General features: G+C 38.2%; 1 long non-coding RNA gene across 1 annotated transcript; it reads right to left on the bottom strand.

The window, feature by feature from the left end:
• Positions 1-17326: 17326 nt before the first annotated feature.
• On the bottom strand, positions 17327-17919 carry LOC113340359. The gene is made up of 3 exons (XR_003355466.1): positions 17882-17919; positions 17491-17541; positions 17327-17401 (listed from the first exon to the last, which is right to left on the bottom strand). It is a non-coding gene; the product is annotated as an uncharacterized LOC113340359 (long non-coding RNA).
• Between the last annotated feature and the right edge of the window lie 224 nt (positions 17920-18143).

Here is an 18143-nt window from a genome sequence, read left to right as displayed (position 1 = left end):
TCACTTGCGTTTCTTTCCTGTTATTATTGTGTGAAGCTGTTGAAATCTCTACACTTTGTCTTCTGGGTTGATCCTCAACTCTTTAGATTGTTAGTGTATGGTGAATTTTTTGTATATAATCCAGTAGATAAAATTTCTTAAAAACCCTTCTGTTCCTTTTGTATATATTTTGCTAATCCAATATGATCTCGGCTGAAATATGTTGGATTTTTGCCTTGAATAACGGAGTTTTAATTCTGCTTTCGCCGAAATCGGGTATTCTCTCTCCTTTTACTCTACTCAGCATGTCCCTTTCCACATGTTGCATTTTAATTCTTTCCATATTTTGAAACATTGAGGACAATGTTTAGTTTAGGTTTGGGGGTATAGAGTAGATGCCACGATAATATGCTATAATTAAAAACGAACTCCTTCTTCTTTTTGAAAAAATTGAAAAATTCCAAAAAAATTCAAAATTCAAAATTCAAAAAAAATTGAAAAATTAAAAAAAAAATCATAAAAATGGAGCTCATTTACCTTGAAATGTCGACTCTTGTGCAAATATGTATTATTTTTAGGAGTCTTAGTCTAGATATTTAGGCACCCTGATTCTAGCACAATTCACATTGTGATAAGAAATTTGCACGCGCACGATCTACCAATACATGTATGGCCTCGATCTTCAAGGTGTTGGATAGGAAGTTACGATTGCCAATCACTTTAGAATACTGAACGAAACTTGACTAGCTTGTTCTTTGGTTGGTTGGGATAGAAGATGGAGGTTACATTAAGAAAAACAACCATCGAATTTAACTGGGTGCATCAAAAAGGGCTACCTCTTGCAAAGTGTCATGTAATCTTTTATTTCCTTTTGTATATGTATCAAAAGTGTATCAAAAAAAAAAAAAAAAAAAAAATGTAATATTCAAAAAAAAATCAGAAAAATACAAAAAAAAAAAAAAAAAAAAAAATCAAGTATTTCATTCCATCATCTCTTGTTCCAAAAATAAAAGAGAAGTCAATGTAAATAAGAGTCATGTAAAGAGTCATTTTGTTGTTTTTAATAAGCAAGGAGGGTGTATGCCATTGATGTACAACGCGAGAATTGTGAAATACCTCCAACTCATTCACAATTCTCGTAAAGTCCGGACAGCTAGCTAGATTTCGACCTCAGTTCTTAGCCTGAGAAACTATCTCTTGGTGATTAGTAGTCATGACTTCAGATCTTTCTTTACACATGTGTAGATACACTTTACACTCTTATCACATGTCCTTATTTGTTATCAGTGCTAGGATTGTGCCTTCGATAGCTAGATTGACATCTCCATTTTGCTGTGAGCTTAAACTGTTTTGCACATGTCACGTTTGATGGAATATGAGCTTATATTTTGTCCTTAGGTTTTGTAGGCACACCTCTGGTAAACCTTCACGAGACTTCAACTCGTCCACTAGGGACACTTAGTGGTTTAAAAGGCTTAGTGCATACGCTAAATGCATTCGAGAGACCAGCGACAGTGGTATAGTTAGGATTTCCTTAGTTTTGTTTTACTTGAGGACAAGTAAAATTCAGGTTTGGGGGTATTTGATGAGTGCCAAATATTGTATATATTTATCCCTTTTTGTTGGCATTTAACTCATCTTTTATGCATTAATTCTACATTTTATCCCATATTCTGTATTTTCATTGTTTTCAAGAATAAATATTTTTATTAATTAATTTTGCATTTTTAGGTAATAAATAAAGTTCGGATGAGTCGCGGAGCGAAAAGAGCAGAAAAGTAGTGAAAAGCCGGGAGAAATTACGCAAGGAAGCCGCGAAGAATGGTGCGCACAACCTCATTTTCTACACACAAAAGCGCCTCCGTTCTCAGCCATCAGATCAGTTCTCAGGAGCATCCGACGGTCGCTCCTTCATAGAGCATCAAAATCTGAAGTCTCTGCCAAGCACCACAGCGCTGAAATTCCAAGCCTTCAGATTAGATGGTAGTTGAATCCAACGGTCGCTCCCTTGCTGTGCATCAAAGTTTGATATCTCTGCCTAACACTACAACACCTAACTCCATCTGGCATCGTTGATTTTGTTGTATCATATAATCTGACGGTCGCTACAAGCTTCACTCCGCATCACCGTCCGATTCACCTACCAGCTTCGCATCTCGCGGCCCATCTCACGAAACATCGAACTCGATGGACCCGCCTAACACCCTAGCAACCGAACCATTTAACCTCAACCAAACATCTCCTCCTTCCTCTCCATCGACCTCACCCCCTCTGCAGAGACACCATGTCCTGCCACCATCTTCTTCACCTCCACTGCCACCACCACACCGCCACCAAACACCACCATACCACCTCCGTCATCATCCTACACGTGATTGAACACCTTCCCCCATCATTCTAGCCCTTTATCCCATCAACTCATTACCTAACCTAAACCCTAGGTTATGGATTGATGGATTAACGTGTGCTAGAGAAGCAATTGAAGGCAGGGAAAGGTACAGGAGAACAAATAGAGTTATGGGTCGACAACAATTTCAGAGAATTAGGTGAGATTTCTCCAATTTCTAAAAGCTCTAATTTCACTGACTTTGGGAAAAATTTGGGGAAGAACCCTAATTGTATAATTTAGGGATTTGGGGGTATAAATAGACTATGGGTGTGTTGTAGAGAGTATGCTTGGAGTAGCCAACATCCAGGACTTTCATGTCCTGTTAATTTTCAATTTCATGTTTCACTGTTAAATGTGCTTATGTGCTTATGTTATTCACTGTTAATTTCTTGCTTTGTCACTGTTAATTTCTTGCTTATGTTATTGTTAAATGTGCCTATGTTATTCACTGTCAACATGTTCTAGATCATCAGTTGGGGCTTAGATGAAGCCTGAAGACCTTGTTGGGTAGAAAAAACTTAGTGAACATTCTTGTAGGTATAACTGAATTAGGATGTTAGTGTTCTTGGTGATTGAAGTCACCTGTGATTGAGTGTGCTGTAAGAAGACACTCAATGCTAGGGGTGAACTAGAGAATTTAGGGACTTAACCATCCACATGTAACTGAAATAGGGAAGTAATGAAGTTAGGGATCAAACATCACCTGTGATTGAGTGTGCCTTAAACAGACACTCAATGCTAGGGGTGATGCTAGTGAATTAAGCTAATTATCTTCCACTAATGCAGCCCTGGACCATAGGCATGCTTGAACCTTAACCTAGGTCCATTGGGGACAAGATTTTAGTTCATAAGTAACACTGCCTAGATAGGTTAGATGGTGGAATCAAATCCCAGTGTTCTTTGGTATTTTACCTCATCTTTGTTTAATTCTCTTTCACTGCCCTTGATTATTTGCTCACTATCCCTGCCCTTGGCCTTAGGCCTTGGTTCATTCTTGTGTTGTTTTCAGTTGCTTTTGTTCATCTTTGCTTGCACTGTTTTCTGTGGCTTAGGCCTTTGCTACTATTTGCTTTCCCCTGCTGTGTGCTCTCTTGTGCTGCTGTGCACTGCTTGTGCAGCTGCAGCTGCCTTCCCTTCTGCTGTTGCTGTTGTCTGCTGCAGCTCCTTTGCTGCATTGTTCTCTTCAGCTGCCTCTGCAACTGCTGCTGCCTAGCTGCTGTTGATCCTGCAAACTGCTGCTGCTACTTGCACTGCTTGTGCAGCTGCTGTGCAGACTTGATGCTTCCTGCAGCCAAGCCAAAGACTGCTGCTGCTGAGCCCAAAGCTCAGTTCACTTCCAAAAGCCTCTGAAGCCCAGTTAAGGCCAAAGCCTAGTTCACTGCCAACCCAAAGCTCAAGTTCAAACTGAAGCCCAATTCAGTCAACTGTGGGCTTAACCAAAGCCCAGTTGTTTAAGACCAAAGCCCAAATTCATTAAGGCCAATCCAATTCAGGCTTAATCAAAAGCCTAAGTTTAAGGCCAAAGCCCATTTGCATTTCAAAGACCAACTGAGCCCAAGCTCAGTTCCTTTTATTGTGAACAAACCCATTAGCACTCAAAGCCCAATTTAAGCCAAAAGGCTTCTAAGCCCAAAGCAAATCTAGGAACCCAATTAGCTAAAACACTTCCAAAACACACCCGATCTCTGTGGATCGACCCGTACTTGCACGAGCTACAACTGACGACCGTGCACTTGCGGTATTACTGTAGGCCCCCGTTTCATTGCTTCATTTTTATACACACCTTTCCGGGCCTGCCAGAGCCTCTTCCCTTTTCGAAAGAAACCGTGGAAGGAATAGACATTGCTTTCAAAGTCTTGTATGAAGTCCTGGATGATGGAAAGAGGTCTCCCACTGATCCTGTCAAGTCTGGTCACTACAAAAAAACCAACCAAATGCTACTTGACCAATGGTAGTGGCCTATTCAAATCTTTAGTTGCCTAACAATTTATGCAATTAATGTTAGTTGCCCAGGCGTAGTGCCGTAAGAGGGTGTTGTTTTATGTTTAAAGCAACAAGTTCGCACTGGTTAGTTGGTCCCCATGTCTAAAGCTACTAGTTTGGCTAGTTGGCCAACAGATGTCACCTAATAGGTAAAGTCACTAATTTGTGTAGTCGTCAGGTTATTAGCGAAAATATTAAGGCAACAACTATCTTTTAATTGTTTAATAGATTTTGCACTTAGAGATTCATCTAGTGGCCAACAACATAGAACCACTGGCTTTTGTAGTAGTCGTTTCATATGCCTAATGATTTAAGACACTAATTCTTGTCTAGTTGTGTTTTAAGACACTAGTTCTTGTCTAGTTGTTCAATAGGTCACGGATAAATTATTTCATGCATTTGAAAAAATATATATGCAACTAAGTTTTAGTAGCCAATCTTTTAGGCTACAAGTATCTCTAATAATCTCTAGTAGCCAAATGGCTAAAAGCTACTACCATTACAGCAACAACAGTAGCCAACTCATACATGAAACCAACTTCGGAGTTCCTAAACTTAAAGAGCCACTAATTCTCTAGATTTTAAATAGGTAATGCTACTAACATCTCAGATGGACCGGTGAGAGGGCTGATCTGGGCTTGACCGGTGCTACGGACCCGGACCTGGAAAAAAAGTCCATCCGTAAAAAACTTCCCAAATTTAATGCATTACCAAATATTAATAAATAAATATTAATTGAATTTCTATAATTAACAATAAATACTAAAAAAAAGAGATATACCAAAAATAATTTTTTATTTAATAGCATTCGTTAAAACAAAGAAGTTTCCAAAGAAAAAAATCAAGAATATCGTAATCCCACCCGAGATATCAGGACCACAAGACCAAAAAAAAAAAGAGAAAGTTCTTCTAAGATCTAAGCTAGATCTTTCTAAAAAGAGACTCTAAATAACAGAAATAATAAATGTATCTAAACCTCAACATATTATTCTTCATCATCCTCTTCGAGTTTCCTGTCCGGATTCTCCTCGTCATCTTCTTCTTGACCATCTGCAAAGGCCTCTACATCCTCCTCTTCAGCTTCCATATCTGATAGACACATTTTTGTGTCTAATTTGTCCTCAATGTCCGTATTGTTGGAACTCTATTTTTGTACTAATATTGTGTTTTTATGTATTTTTAGGAAATAAACATTTTTGGAAAATTTGGCTCGAAAAGTTGATTTTGGCACCCGGAGGACAAGTGTTATTCGGACTCTCGCTTTTGGATAAGGGGTAACCTAATTACTAAGGGGCACCCCCAGGACACCTCTTCTTCATTTGAATTTCGATTTTGGCGGGAAAATTGGTTCATCAACTGGCAGAATTTCAATCGACAAAATGAAGGTGTTGTGGTGCGATTAAATGGCTCAAACTTGGTAGGAAGATGTGATATATCCTAAGGAAGACAGTTTGGTCAGTGGGTTTGATCGGAATTGGCTGGAAAACGCGTGATGATTCACCAAACCAAAACAGAGCAACACGCACTGTAAGCAAGCAAAACTGGAGTTATAGCGTGCATGGAGGAGTTCTACTAGCATTGGAAGAGTTCTGAGGCGTGTATAAGGCAATTGGGAGTGTGCAGGAAGCAAGAGTACGTAAGAATCTTCTATTTTTGGCAATTATTCCCTATTTTTGGACAGCGGCAATAATGAAGATTATCTCGAGTTATGGCGAGATTAAATGCTCCTGTTGAGTATAAAAGGGTCTGTTAGGTACATTAGAAGGGTTGGAAAGTTATTGGAGAGCCTTAGGAGGAGTTTAGAAGCCAGAATAATCGATAGAAAAGATTGACAGAAACTGCTGCTGCTGCTGCTGTGAAGAACAGGAATCGGCCACGGTTCCTTCAACCCTTTCGCAACAGTTTCTTCATCCTATTTTGCAACAGAGAAGTAAACCACAGCATTTAAGTTCCCGTCACCATTTGTTTCTCTGTAACAGTTCAACATCGTCTTCGCAACAGGAATTTCTGATGCGATTTCTCTGTTGCAACTTTTACTCATTTGTAATCAACTTTGGAGCAATAATAATATATTTTGAGATGAATTACACCATGATGAGCTAATTTTATTCTCTGGGGCGACGGAGGAAGCAATTCCACCAATAAAAATTGGTAATATCTATTTTTATTATTTATGCAACTTAATTTATTTAATTATTTGCCTTGAATATTTAGGATTTTCCAAAGATTTTTATTAAATACTTGTTATTTTGATTGATGGATTATGCTGGACTTAGAGTTTTTGATATTCCATGCTTTTAACTTACAGTATTATTTTAAAAATCAGTTTTTGCAATAATTAAAATATTTAAAAAAACAATTGCATAAAATATTAGAATATCATTTATTTTGGTAGAAAAGTGAAATCCTTAGCCCCAGTTTCCCCCAAAAAAAAGACTTTCACCACTTTGCTATTTTTTATTCACAATGAATTAAATCTAAAAAAAAAAGTTACCTTCACAAGTTCGAAAAGAACCCCGTTTACCACTATTACTACAACATTTGAAAATACATCAAGTTTTTGGCGCCGCCGACGCGGACCTGTGCTTAGGTAGAATTTTTTTTTTGTTTTTAGGTTTATTATTTTTTTCCTTTTTACGTTCTTTTGTCTTTGATTTGCAGGTTCGAAGTGGAGTACTAAGGACCTTGGAAGGAAAAGCTTAAAGCGGAAGGAGCGAAAGAGAATTTTTTTTTTTTGTTTTATATATAGAAAGAAGAAAAAAAAAGAGAGATTTTTTTATATTTTTTTAGGTTATTTTTCTTTTTCTTTTGCACTTTACTTTATTGGACTTTGGACTGGACTCTTGGACTTTATTATTATTTTTTTTAAACCCTACGGAAGGGTAGTTAAATACAAACTGTGTGCAGGGAAGGACGGTGATTACAATATCACCTCGGCCCCTCGGGTTCGCACACGGCATAGGAGTCGTGGCCCGAGTCGACGACAACGGTTCATCCCCCGTCTGGTACGGGAGGTAAGTCCAATCGAAACACTCGCGAATCCCCTGCAAGCGAGTTACTGTATCCTTAAGGTGATATTGTTTGAGGACGAATTTGGACTGTCTTTATTTTCCTAGTAAAGGGCAAGGCCTGGCCTAAACAAGATAAGGGTTCGGATTTCATCACCGCTCCCTTCTTGCCCGCTTTAGGAGAACAAAACCTAACGCGAACCCAAGCTTTAAAATCTGATTAGAAAGAGACCTATAGGGTATCGAGCTTGTTAGGAAAATTTTCGAAGGATATTGGTTATTCTTTTAGCATACTTCGAAGTTCATGACGGTTTCTGTGAGTTGAATGCGTGACTGCGCCGCCTTGTACTGCGGTGAGGCCTTGGGTATCAAAGCTCCACTAAGCTTCCCTCGCCTCGATTCAACTTACTTTGACTCGGATTGATTCCAGAGGGGTTTGCTTAAATTGTAACGAATTCCCCTTCGAGAGATAGAAGCTGGTCTAGAAACAATCTAAGTGAGCCATCATGCTTGTTGTTTGCTAGAAATCTCTAGGTTTGCTGTGGTAAAGTCGAGTCAGCCTGCTGTGTGATTGCTAGAACCTTCCTGTTAGGATTTTTATTTTTTTTGATTTTTTTTAGTGTATGCCCGATTTTGTTAATAGGGCTTGGAAAAGAGATACTCTAGGTCGATTGATTAGCGAAAAACCTAGTAGTTCTTCTGATTTAAGCAGGGAGCTCGAAGATTGTTCTTTTGAGAGCCCTGTTTTTGGAAACTTCAGTTTTGAGAATTTCTCTTCGTGAAAACTCATAACCCCTAGTACTCTGTTGTGCCAGCGATGGCAACTTTGAAAGATTACATGTTCCCAACTAGGACCAACCGAGCTTCGTGCATTAAATTGCCAGCCACTACGGCTAATTTCGAGATAAAACCTAGTACTCTCTAAATGATCCTATATTCTTAGGAAAGGATGATGAGAACCCTTATTTCCATATTAGGGACTTTGAGGAAATTTGTGGGACAATTAGAATAAAAGACCTTACTGATGAAGTCTTGAAACTTAAGATGTTTCCCTTTTCCTTGAGAGATAAAGCCAAGACCTGGCTGAACAACCTACCATCTGAATCCATTGAAACATGGCAGGAACTTATTGCCGCTTTCTATATGAAATTCTACCCTAAGCATAAAACTGCAGCTGTTAGGCAACAATTAGTGCTAGTGTGCAACAAGAGGGAGAGTCTCTTTATAGATTTTTAGAGAGATTCAATGATCTCCTATCTCAGTGTCCCACCATGGATTTGATAAGATGAAACTCGTACAAATTATTTATGATGGTTTAGACTATTCGACCAAAGCCATGGTTGAGTCTATGTGCGCTGGTGAGTTCACTAGTAAAAGTGCTGATGATGCTTTTACCTTCTTAGAAGTTATCGCTGAAAAATCCCAACAGTGGGAATCTTGTGTTGAACCCCCTAAAAGACTCTTGGTCAATAGAAGTAGCACCAATGTGGTAGATACGAGTTTTGCGTCTGATGCTAAGTTTGCTGCTTTGTCTAGAAGGTTAGAAGCTTTGGAAATGGGTCAGTCTAAAAATAGGTCCCTTGTTGAACCTAATAGAGCCTCTCAAGTCTCTAGTTGTGGAATAGAGCCCGATAATTCATTTTGGGAAGGTCAGGTTAGTGAAGAGCAAGCTCATGCTGTCTATAACAATGCTAGGTTTGAGAACCGTCAGAAGATTGACCCATACTCAGAGACCTACAATCCTGGTTGGAGAAACCATCCTAATTTTTCTTGGTCTAAGGGTCAGAATCAAGGACAGTCTAGTAATTCTCAGCCTCCCCCAGGATTTGGTTTTAAGAACTCTTCGGGTCAAACTCAGTTTCAGAACATTTCCGAGAAAAACATCTCTGCCTTAGAGGAAAATCTCATAATGCTATCAAAGAACCACATGAGCTTTCAACAAGAAACTAGGCAAGAATTGAAGAATACTTCTCAAAGTATTGCCGAATTAAGACTTCAAGTAGGACAAATAGCTAAGTTTATAAGTGAGAGAGAAGATGGAAAGTTCCCTAGTCATACTGAGCCTAATCCCAAAGGGGAGAAATCGTACCATCATGTGAATGCTGTCACAACCCTTAGGAGTGGAAAGAAAGTAGACAACAAGGTTGCCATGCCTGATAGTGAACATGCTGTAGTTCACCCTTATGAGCCAGAAATGAGGAGACTGATAGAGTCTCCAAAGAGACCAATGAGGGTCCTGATGAGCCGGCTTTGTTCCCAGAGCCCCGTTCCCCCAGCTGCTAGTTCCGACTAAGAGGGAGTCCAACTTTAATGATATATTGGAGGTTTTTAAGCAGGTTAATATCAACCTTCCATTATTAGATGCAATTAGGCAGATTCCCTCTTATGCCAAGTTCCTTAAGGACTTGTGTACGCGAAAGCGTAAGCTCAGTGTCCAGAAGAAAGCCTTCATAGCTAGTCACGTGAGTTCTATTATTCAGAATACCACTACTCCTAAGTATAAAGACCCAGGGTCCCCTACCATTGCTTGTACAATAGGTAAGTACCGTGTTGAGAAAGCATTGCTTGACTTAGGAGCCAGTGTGAACTTACTTCCATACCATGTGTACCTTAAGCTAGGACTTGGTGAGATGAAACCTACCCAGATGACACTTCAGTTAGCTGATAGGTCCGTTAAAATTCCTCGTGGTGTGATCGAGGATGTTCTCATAGAGGTTGACAAGTTTATTTATCCAGTGGATTTTATTATCCTAGATACCCAACCTGTCCCTGACCCAGAGAACCAAATACCAGTGATTTTAGGTCGCCCGTTTTTAGCCACATCTAATGCGATCATAAACTGTCGAAATGGTATTATGAATCTATCTTTTGGTAATATGACTATTGAGTTGAATATTTTTAATGTCAATAAGCTACATTCTGAGCTAGATGACACGTGCATTGAAGAGGTCAACATGATAGGAACCTTAGTTCCGAAGTCTGTACCAAAACCGAATCGGAAGATCCATTAGAGAGTTGTCTAGCCCGTTTTAGCATGGATTTCGACGATGATAGCAACATTGAACAAGTAAATGCTCTGTTGGATTCTATTCCTATGTTAGATACTGATAGATGGAAATCTAGGTTTGAACTATTACTAGCTACCGAATCTACCTTAAGCCCTTATTTCGAAGAGCCTAAAGATCCTCCTAAGTTGGACCCCAATTATGCATTTGTAGGCCCATCTGAGATTTTGCCTATAACTTCCGATTTGGATAGTGATCATGAAATTAGGCCAGTAACCGTGCTTCAACACAATAAGGAAACCCTAGGGATGACCATAGAGGATATGAAACATCTAAGTCCTATAGCTAGTACACCTCAAAAGAATTTAGAGGATGAACCACCTGATTATAATCAGAGAAAGCAATTGACCTTTTTCAGGAACCGGATGGTTTAGAAATTAGGAATATTGTGACTAGTTTATGTAGAGATACCCAAAACTCTAAGTTTGGGGGTAGTGAACTAGAAGAAATTCAATCCATAGTTAAAGGTCTTACGGAGAATAGTGATTACCCTAAATTTGGGGGTAGAGATTGTCAATTATCCCCAGTAGAAGTCCCTAACTTGGGACTCAAGCCTAGTGCATCTGAGGTATCGCTTGAGCCTATTCAGACTCCACAACCTGATCCGCCTGATACTTTTCAGGAGGAAATCCATATATTAGAAACCCACTTTTCGGATGAATCTATTTTTCAAGACACTCTTATGAAGCCCAACTGGAGGCTCTGGATAGATCCGATTTCTTGCAAGAAACCTTAGATGAGGATGTGCTCCTTCTGTTCATTTTTCTGAACCAGTGCAGTTGTCTCATATTGGTGTTAGCTCTATTTGGTATTATGGACCCACAACTCTTTCGGCTATTGGTATATGACTTTGGAAGGTGAAGATCCTTTTTGAGGTATTTGATGTCTGGCTGAAGACTTTAAACTTAGCACTTCTTGGGAGGTAACCCAATCTCATGCAACATGGTAATATCTTTCCCTAACTCTTTTTCTTCAAGTGGTAACAGTTTCTCCTTGTTCATGCTTTTAATTTTATCTTTAGAACATTGAGGACAATGTTAGATTTAAGTTTGGGGGTGGGGAAGAAACTTTTTGTTAGTTTTAAGTTGCAATAAATAAACTCCAGAGCCTAGAAATTTACGCCTATTAAGGATAGCACTAACCAATCTAAGTGGATGGAAACATTTTTGTTTTAGGAGTTGAGGAACCAATCTGACTAGATGGAAACATCTATAGAGTCTATTCATAAAAGCACAGAGCTCAGGTGTTAGAAATAACATGATAGTTTCGCCATATCTTGTCGAGTCCTTTTCACTTTCTATTTTTAGTTTTCTTTTGTTTCAAGTGATTTGGTGGGGCACACGATTCAAATTGTTACCTTTGCTAGGGTGAAATAGAGTGACTGAGTTACTTTTCAAAAAAAAAAAAAAAAAAAAAAAAAGACCGGACCAGTTAGACCAATCGGAATAAGTATTAACACTTGGATAGCAATATGCGTGTGTTCTCCCTGTTTCCGTCGCCTAAGCAAGCGTGGAATGCAGGACCCGTGGGAACTATCGTGTAATCTGCTGACAAGAAGCATGCGCTTGGATCAAAAAGATCTATTCATGCCGTTAAGTTAAAAAAAAAAAAATGGTTATGTTATGTGTAGTCAACTGCTGGTTCCCTTGTATTTGCCAGTTTGTTGATCTAGATTTAAGTTATTGACCACTGGTTCCCTTGTATATGCCAGTGTGTTAATATTAGTCAGACCGGTATCTCAGTCATTTAGGTTAGGTTCATCTTGGCAGAGGCCTTCAGACAGATATGGGAAACACCGTTCACTTTTCAACCATCTACATTTTTCTTTTTCCATCTTCTTAATCTTTTCATGTGATTAGTCTGACTCCGAGTATGATGTCCATCGTGAAACTATCTTAGTAGAGCTCTGTCACTTATATGAATTTTAGTATGCTTGAGTGCAAACTCGTGTACAACAATTGGAATTTCGCATCAGGGTTCTTCCTCTTAGAGTCAATAATTGTATGCCAACCAAGGAGGTTCTTTAGTGCTTTCCAAGGTTCTGCGTAGATAGCTAGGGCTGGAGTATTGGTTTTTGTGGGTACACCTCTGATAAACCCACCCGAGATTAACTCGGTCACTTTTCAAGAATAAATTTTGCTCGAGGACTAGCAAATAATAAGTTTGGGGGTATTTGATAGACACATTTTTGTGTCTAATTTGTCCTCAATGTCCGTATTGTTGGAACTCTATTTTTGTACTAATATTGTGTTTTTATGTATTTTTAGGAAATAAACATTTTTGGAAAATTTGGCTCGAAAAGTTGATTTTGGCACCCGGAGGACAAGTGTTATTCGGACTCTCGCTTTTGGATAAGGGGTAACCTAATTACTAAGGGGCACCCCCAGGACACCTCTTCTTCATTTGAATTTCGATTTTGGCGGGAAAATTGGTTCATCAACTGGCAGAATTTCAATCGACAAAATGAAGGTGTTGTGGTGCGATTAAATGGCTCAAACTTGGTAGGAAGATGTGATATATCCTAAGGAAGACAGTTTGGTCAGTGGGTTTGATCGGAATTGGCTGGAAAACGCGTGATGATTCACCAAACCAAAACAGAGCAACACGCACTGTAAGCAAGCAAAACTGGAGTTATAGCGTGCATGGAGGAGTTCTACTAGCATTGGAAGAGTTCTGAGGCGTGTATAAGGCAATTGGGAGTGTGCAGGAAGCAAGAGTACGTAAGAATCTTCTATTTTTGGCAATTATTCCCTATTTTTGGACAGCGGCAATAATGAAGATTATCTCGAGTTATGGCGAGATTAAATGCTCCTGTTGAGTATAAAAGGGTCTGTTAGGTACATTAGAAGGGTTGGAAAGTTATTGGAGAGCCTTAGGAGGAGTTTAGAAGCCAGAATAATCGATAGAAAAGATTGACAGAAACTGCTGCTGCTGCTGCTGTGAAGAACAGGAATCGGCCACGGTTCCTTCAACCCTTTCGCAACAGTTTCTTCATCCTATTTTGCAACAGAGAAGTAAACCACAGCATTTAAGTTCCCGTCACCATTTGTTTCTCTGTAACAGTTCAACATCGTCTTCGCAACAGGAATTTCTGATGCGATTTCTCTGTTGCAACTTTTACTCATTTGTAATCAACTTTGGAGCAATAATAATATATTTTGAGATGAATTACACCATGATGAGCTAATTTTATTCTCTGGGGCGACGGAGGAAGCAATTCCACCAATAAAAATTGGTAATATCTATTTTTATTATTTATGCAACTTAATTTATCTAATTATTTGCCTTGAATATTTAGGATTTTCCAAAGATTTTTATTAAATACTTGTTATTTTGATTGATGGATTATGCTGGACTTAGAAGTTTTTGATATTCCATGCTTTTAACTTACAAGTATTATTTTATAAAATCCGTTTTTGCAATAATTAAAACTATTTAAAAAGAACAATCTGCATAATAAATATTAGTAATATCATTTTTATTTTGGTAGAAAAGTGGAATCCTTAGCCCCAGTTTCCCCCAAAAAAAAAAGACTTCGACCACTTTGCTATTTTATTATTATTCGTACAACTGAATTAAATCTAAAAAAAAAAGTTACCTTCACAAGTTCGAAAAGAACCCCCTTTACCACTATTACTACAACATTTGAAAATACATCAATATCACTACCTTCAAAGGCATCTCGATGTTCATGAATTTGACTCCCGTGCAAATCAGCATCTTCATCATCATCTTCCGCTTCATCTTCAGATGATAATTCCATAGCCGGCATGCCATTTTTAACAAGATATTCATTCAACCACTTCTTTGTCGCGTTCGGACCTGTTTCTTTTTTGAGCCTTTTGTTTTCCTGTTCCAAGGATGCCATTCTTACTTTCAATTCGGCCATTTCTTCTTCTTTTTTCTGGTATAAACTGTAGTTAGTTGGATGAGCCTTGCGACGACGTTTACCCGAACATCCAGCATTACGAACTTTGTTAAATATCTCTTCTGGAGTGTCATTAGTTTCTCCCCGATCTGCGGCTTCCTTCATGGCCTTCGTTTTTTTTTCCTGCATATTAATTCAAAACACAAATTAATCACAAAGTAGGCAACCGGAATCAAATGAGTTTGGGCAGGCAATAGCAGGTTGAAGGAAAAAAAGAATACTGACTACAAAGTAGAATTCCAGAATAAAGAACCGTACTTAATGTGGCCACTATTCACAAAAATTCCCATGATAAAGAACCATACTTATTCACAAAAATTCTACCAGGAGCAGTTTTCACTTAACCGATGAAAAGAAACTCAAAACTGTGATATAAAAATGCTGCATATTTTTCTTCGCTTAATCTTTTGGCAGAATGAGCACAACAGTGCATAGCATAATTTTGCAATTCTATCTGTGCAAATCATGATTGTGTAAATAATAATCTATAAATAGATACATATCAAACATGTTTCATCAATGAAGGATTATTTCTTACATTCATTTCTTTGCATTTGGCGTTGATTTTCTTTTCAGGATCATGGGTTCGTCGGAAGAAAGTCACTGGATCACAAGGCTCTCTGGCTTGCAGCTTTGAAATGGAAAACATCATCATATAAAACAACATATCATGTAATAAACACATCTGACTCGTAAATAATATCATTAAATAAAACAATTGAAGCAGGCATAATATATACCAACTCGTATTCGATACTAGTGAAACTTTTGTTGCCATTACTGTGGTTGATACCGTTGAGTTGCTTCGCAGCCGCAGCAAGACGTCCTCTTTCAGAATTTTTCTATCGCATGAGGTAAAATGTAAGTTAATATGAAGTTAAGTGTAAGAATGCAGACATATATAAGACAAAATGTTAATAAAAGATCACCCACCCCAACTCTTCAAGTTCAATCTATATATATAACCTTATGGAAAATCTGCCATAACCAAAACCAAACTCTTGTATATGATGTAAGCTACTTTACATCCACATATAATTTATATTCTAAACGAAAAATACAACAAGAAATGATAGCAAGGGTTTGCAAAAAATGAGTTCAGTTGTATAAGAGTGCCCTTGGCAGTGCATTCTTGTTTTCAAACCAATAATGAAGTGCAATTTTAAGACAAAAAAGAAAAGATAACTTGTGTAGTGTTTTCCAGTTCCACATATCATACCTAATTGTCCACTCCCATGACTTAAAAAAAAACATCATACGTAAACAGTAAGCAAATAGATATACCTTGAACGCATCGGTGGTGAAGTGCTCACACATGTGAGCCCAATCACGTTTGTTGGGGAAATCTTCGGGAGGGTGTGCCAAAGCCTCCAGGTGGCCATCTGATCCAGCGAACCCATCACCCCCAGCTTTTTTGTATGCTAGACGAAGTTTGTGCCTGTATGGCTTATATGCATTCCTCATCACGTCTTTGATCACTTTGACAGCCACTTCAAAATCAGGAACAAGAATAAAGTGGTCCTGTATGGCCGAAAACAACTTATTAGAGATAGCAACTAAAAAAATTCTAAACTAAGAATAAAATAAGTAACATTAAATTATTTATACCCGGACATTCTGGATCACTCGGGCAATCTTCTGTTCAGGCATATCATCAAATTTATCATATGTTAGTGGGAAATTGTCCCTTTGCCTTACCCACGACCCAGTAGAGTTTATAAGCTCATGTCTATAGTGACCACAAAATTTTTCTTTAAAAACGTACACGCTTACTTTCTCCTTCCCCCTCTTGGCAACCGCAAGATTAGTCGTTTTCTTTCTTGTGGTACGTTGTGTTCGACCTATTTAAGAAATCAAAGATAACATACATGGAAATTATTAGCTAGCCAGAAAAAAACAACATTAAAAAACAAAATGCCTCTCACATAAATATACCATATTGCAGTGAATAGCCAACTTCTTCATTATTTGCTACAGGAGAATTAGACGCTGATCGCGATCGGTTGGGTTGCGAAAAATTATGGTTTTCAGCTGGAGAATCATGTAGATTGTTCCGCTGTTGTGATCGGCGAGATTGATGCGAAGATGAACTTCGAAGAGCATTATGCTGTGATTGATGAGATGTTGAACTTTGAATAACTTTTTGTGTTGACCGATGAGATGGATGAAGAGATGCTTGTGTTCGATTATTATGCAATTGATTTGAACGTTGTTGTATTTCATTCTCTGCGGGAGGTGGTACAGAACGACGACCTTGACTTCTCATAGGGCTGTGTAGACCATTGTATTCCTTCTCCAGATTTCTGTGTACTCCTGTGCGGTGTCCTCTAGGGGATATCCTTGGAGTTAACAGAAAATCATTGTTCAGAGGTGATTCCATTGGATGCACCGCGCATGATATTCCACCATCCCTACTTCTCTCATGCACATGTGACTCAATTGGTGAACGACTTGGCAGCACATGACGTGTTCTTCCACCTCCCCTTCCTCCATCCACTGGTGACTCGATTGGTGCATGGCTTGGCAGCGCCCGATCTGTTCTTCCAACTTCATTTCCGTCGTGCACCATTGACTGAGCTGCTTGCAAGCGACTGCTAAAGTCATTCAATTGGTGTTCTTGTCCCTCCTTGTTTTTGTCTCCTGCAGTATGACATTTAAGTAAGGCATACATATTAATTTCTAAAATTACCTAACAATACACAACATCGGTTATTGGTTCTATAAGGCAGAATTCAAGAAACATTTGAAAAATTCCCAGCACTCTATTGGGCATCAATCAGCAAACACTACACTGTGTACTATTACTTGTCATTGAAAATTATGCAGAAAATGGCATGTAAAATTCTAACTCAGTTTACTTGTTCAAAACTGAAAATGTTATTAAGAGAAGAGATTTAGATACAAAAAAAAGGTTATTGGTTACCAATAAATTGAGATTGCTGCACATTTCTTGGATTTCCTCCCTATCGTGTGTACATGGGATTCGCAATTGCAGTTGAGGAAGCTTTAGCTCTTCGCTTCTGTTCTTTTTGTTTTTTAGTAGTGGATTCTAGAAAACAACCATGCATATTAATCAACATACAACACAAACAGAAAGTTTATGCCTTCATTAAATCATAAGGTTTATTCTTAATTTACCGTATTTTCGACGCAAGGCGGAATCCCCAAAAAATAGGTCTCGAGCCATATCTGATGAAATAAAAACACCTAAAAATTACTGAGAATAACAAATCCACAGATATATACATTTAAGCACACAATTCAACAACCATTTGATCCGTATGATAAATCCTCAAAATGTTGACAAAATCAATTTAACCACTAGAATACATATTGAAATCCATTATACCAGTAATTTTTTTAATACAAAGCCATTCGTAAAACTCAATTCATGAAAGGAACAAGTTATAACACTGAGGCGTAAAACTCAATTCATGACAGTATCAAAACAAGAAAAATTTAACCCAAAACATGAAGAAAAAAGACACGAAGATATTCTTTCCAAGATTAATATTCAAAAGAAACATACCAGTAAGAACACAACAACCCAAATTAGATAAGTTCCCTGTCGAAAAAAAATACAGAAAAAATCAATTAGGTTTTGATACAAAAAAACAAGCTTAGGGTTTGAAGAGAAAATTGAAAAGAAAATACACCTTCGTAAGATGGAGCTGAGATTGAATTGCACTCTTCATGATTTTAGGGATCTTTATATAGCCGAACAGATTCACATCAAGCGGGAAAATCCCGCCCAAAAAAATTTCAGATTGAGTTTCATCCTGCTCAAAACA

This window comes from Papaver somniferum, chromosome 1, assembly GCF_003573695.1.
Source record: "Papaver somniferum cultivar HN1 chromosome 1, ASM357369v1, whole genome shotgun sequence".
NCBI classification, from domain to species: domain Eukaryota; kingdom Viridiplantae; phylum Streptophyta; class Magnoliopsida; order Ranunculales; family Papaveraceae; genus Papaver; species Papaver somniferum.
Note: the sequence above shows the minus strand (reverse complement) of the source record. Positions and strands in the feature narration are given on the sequence as shown.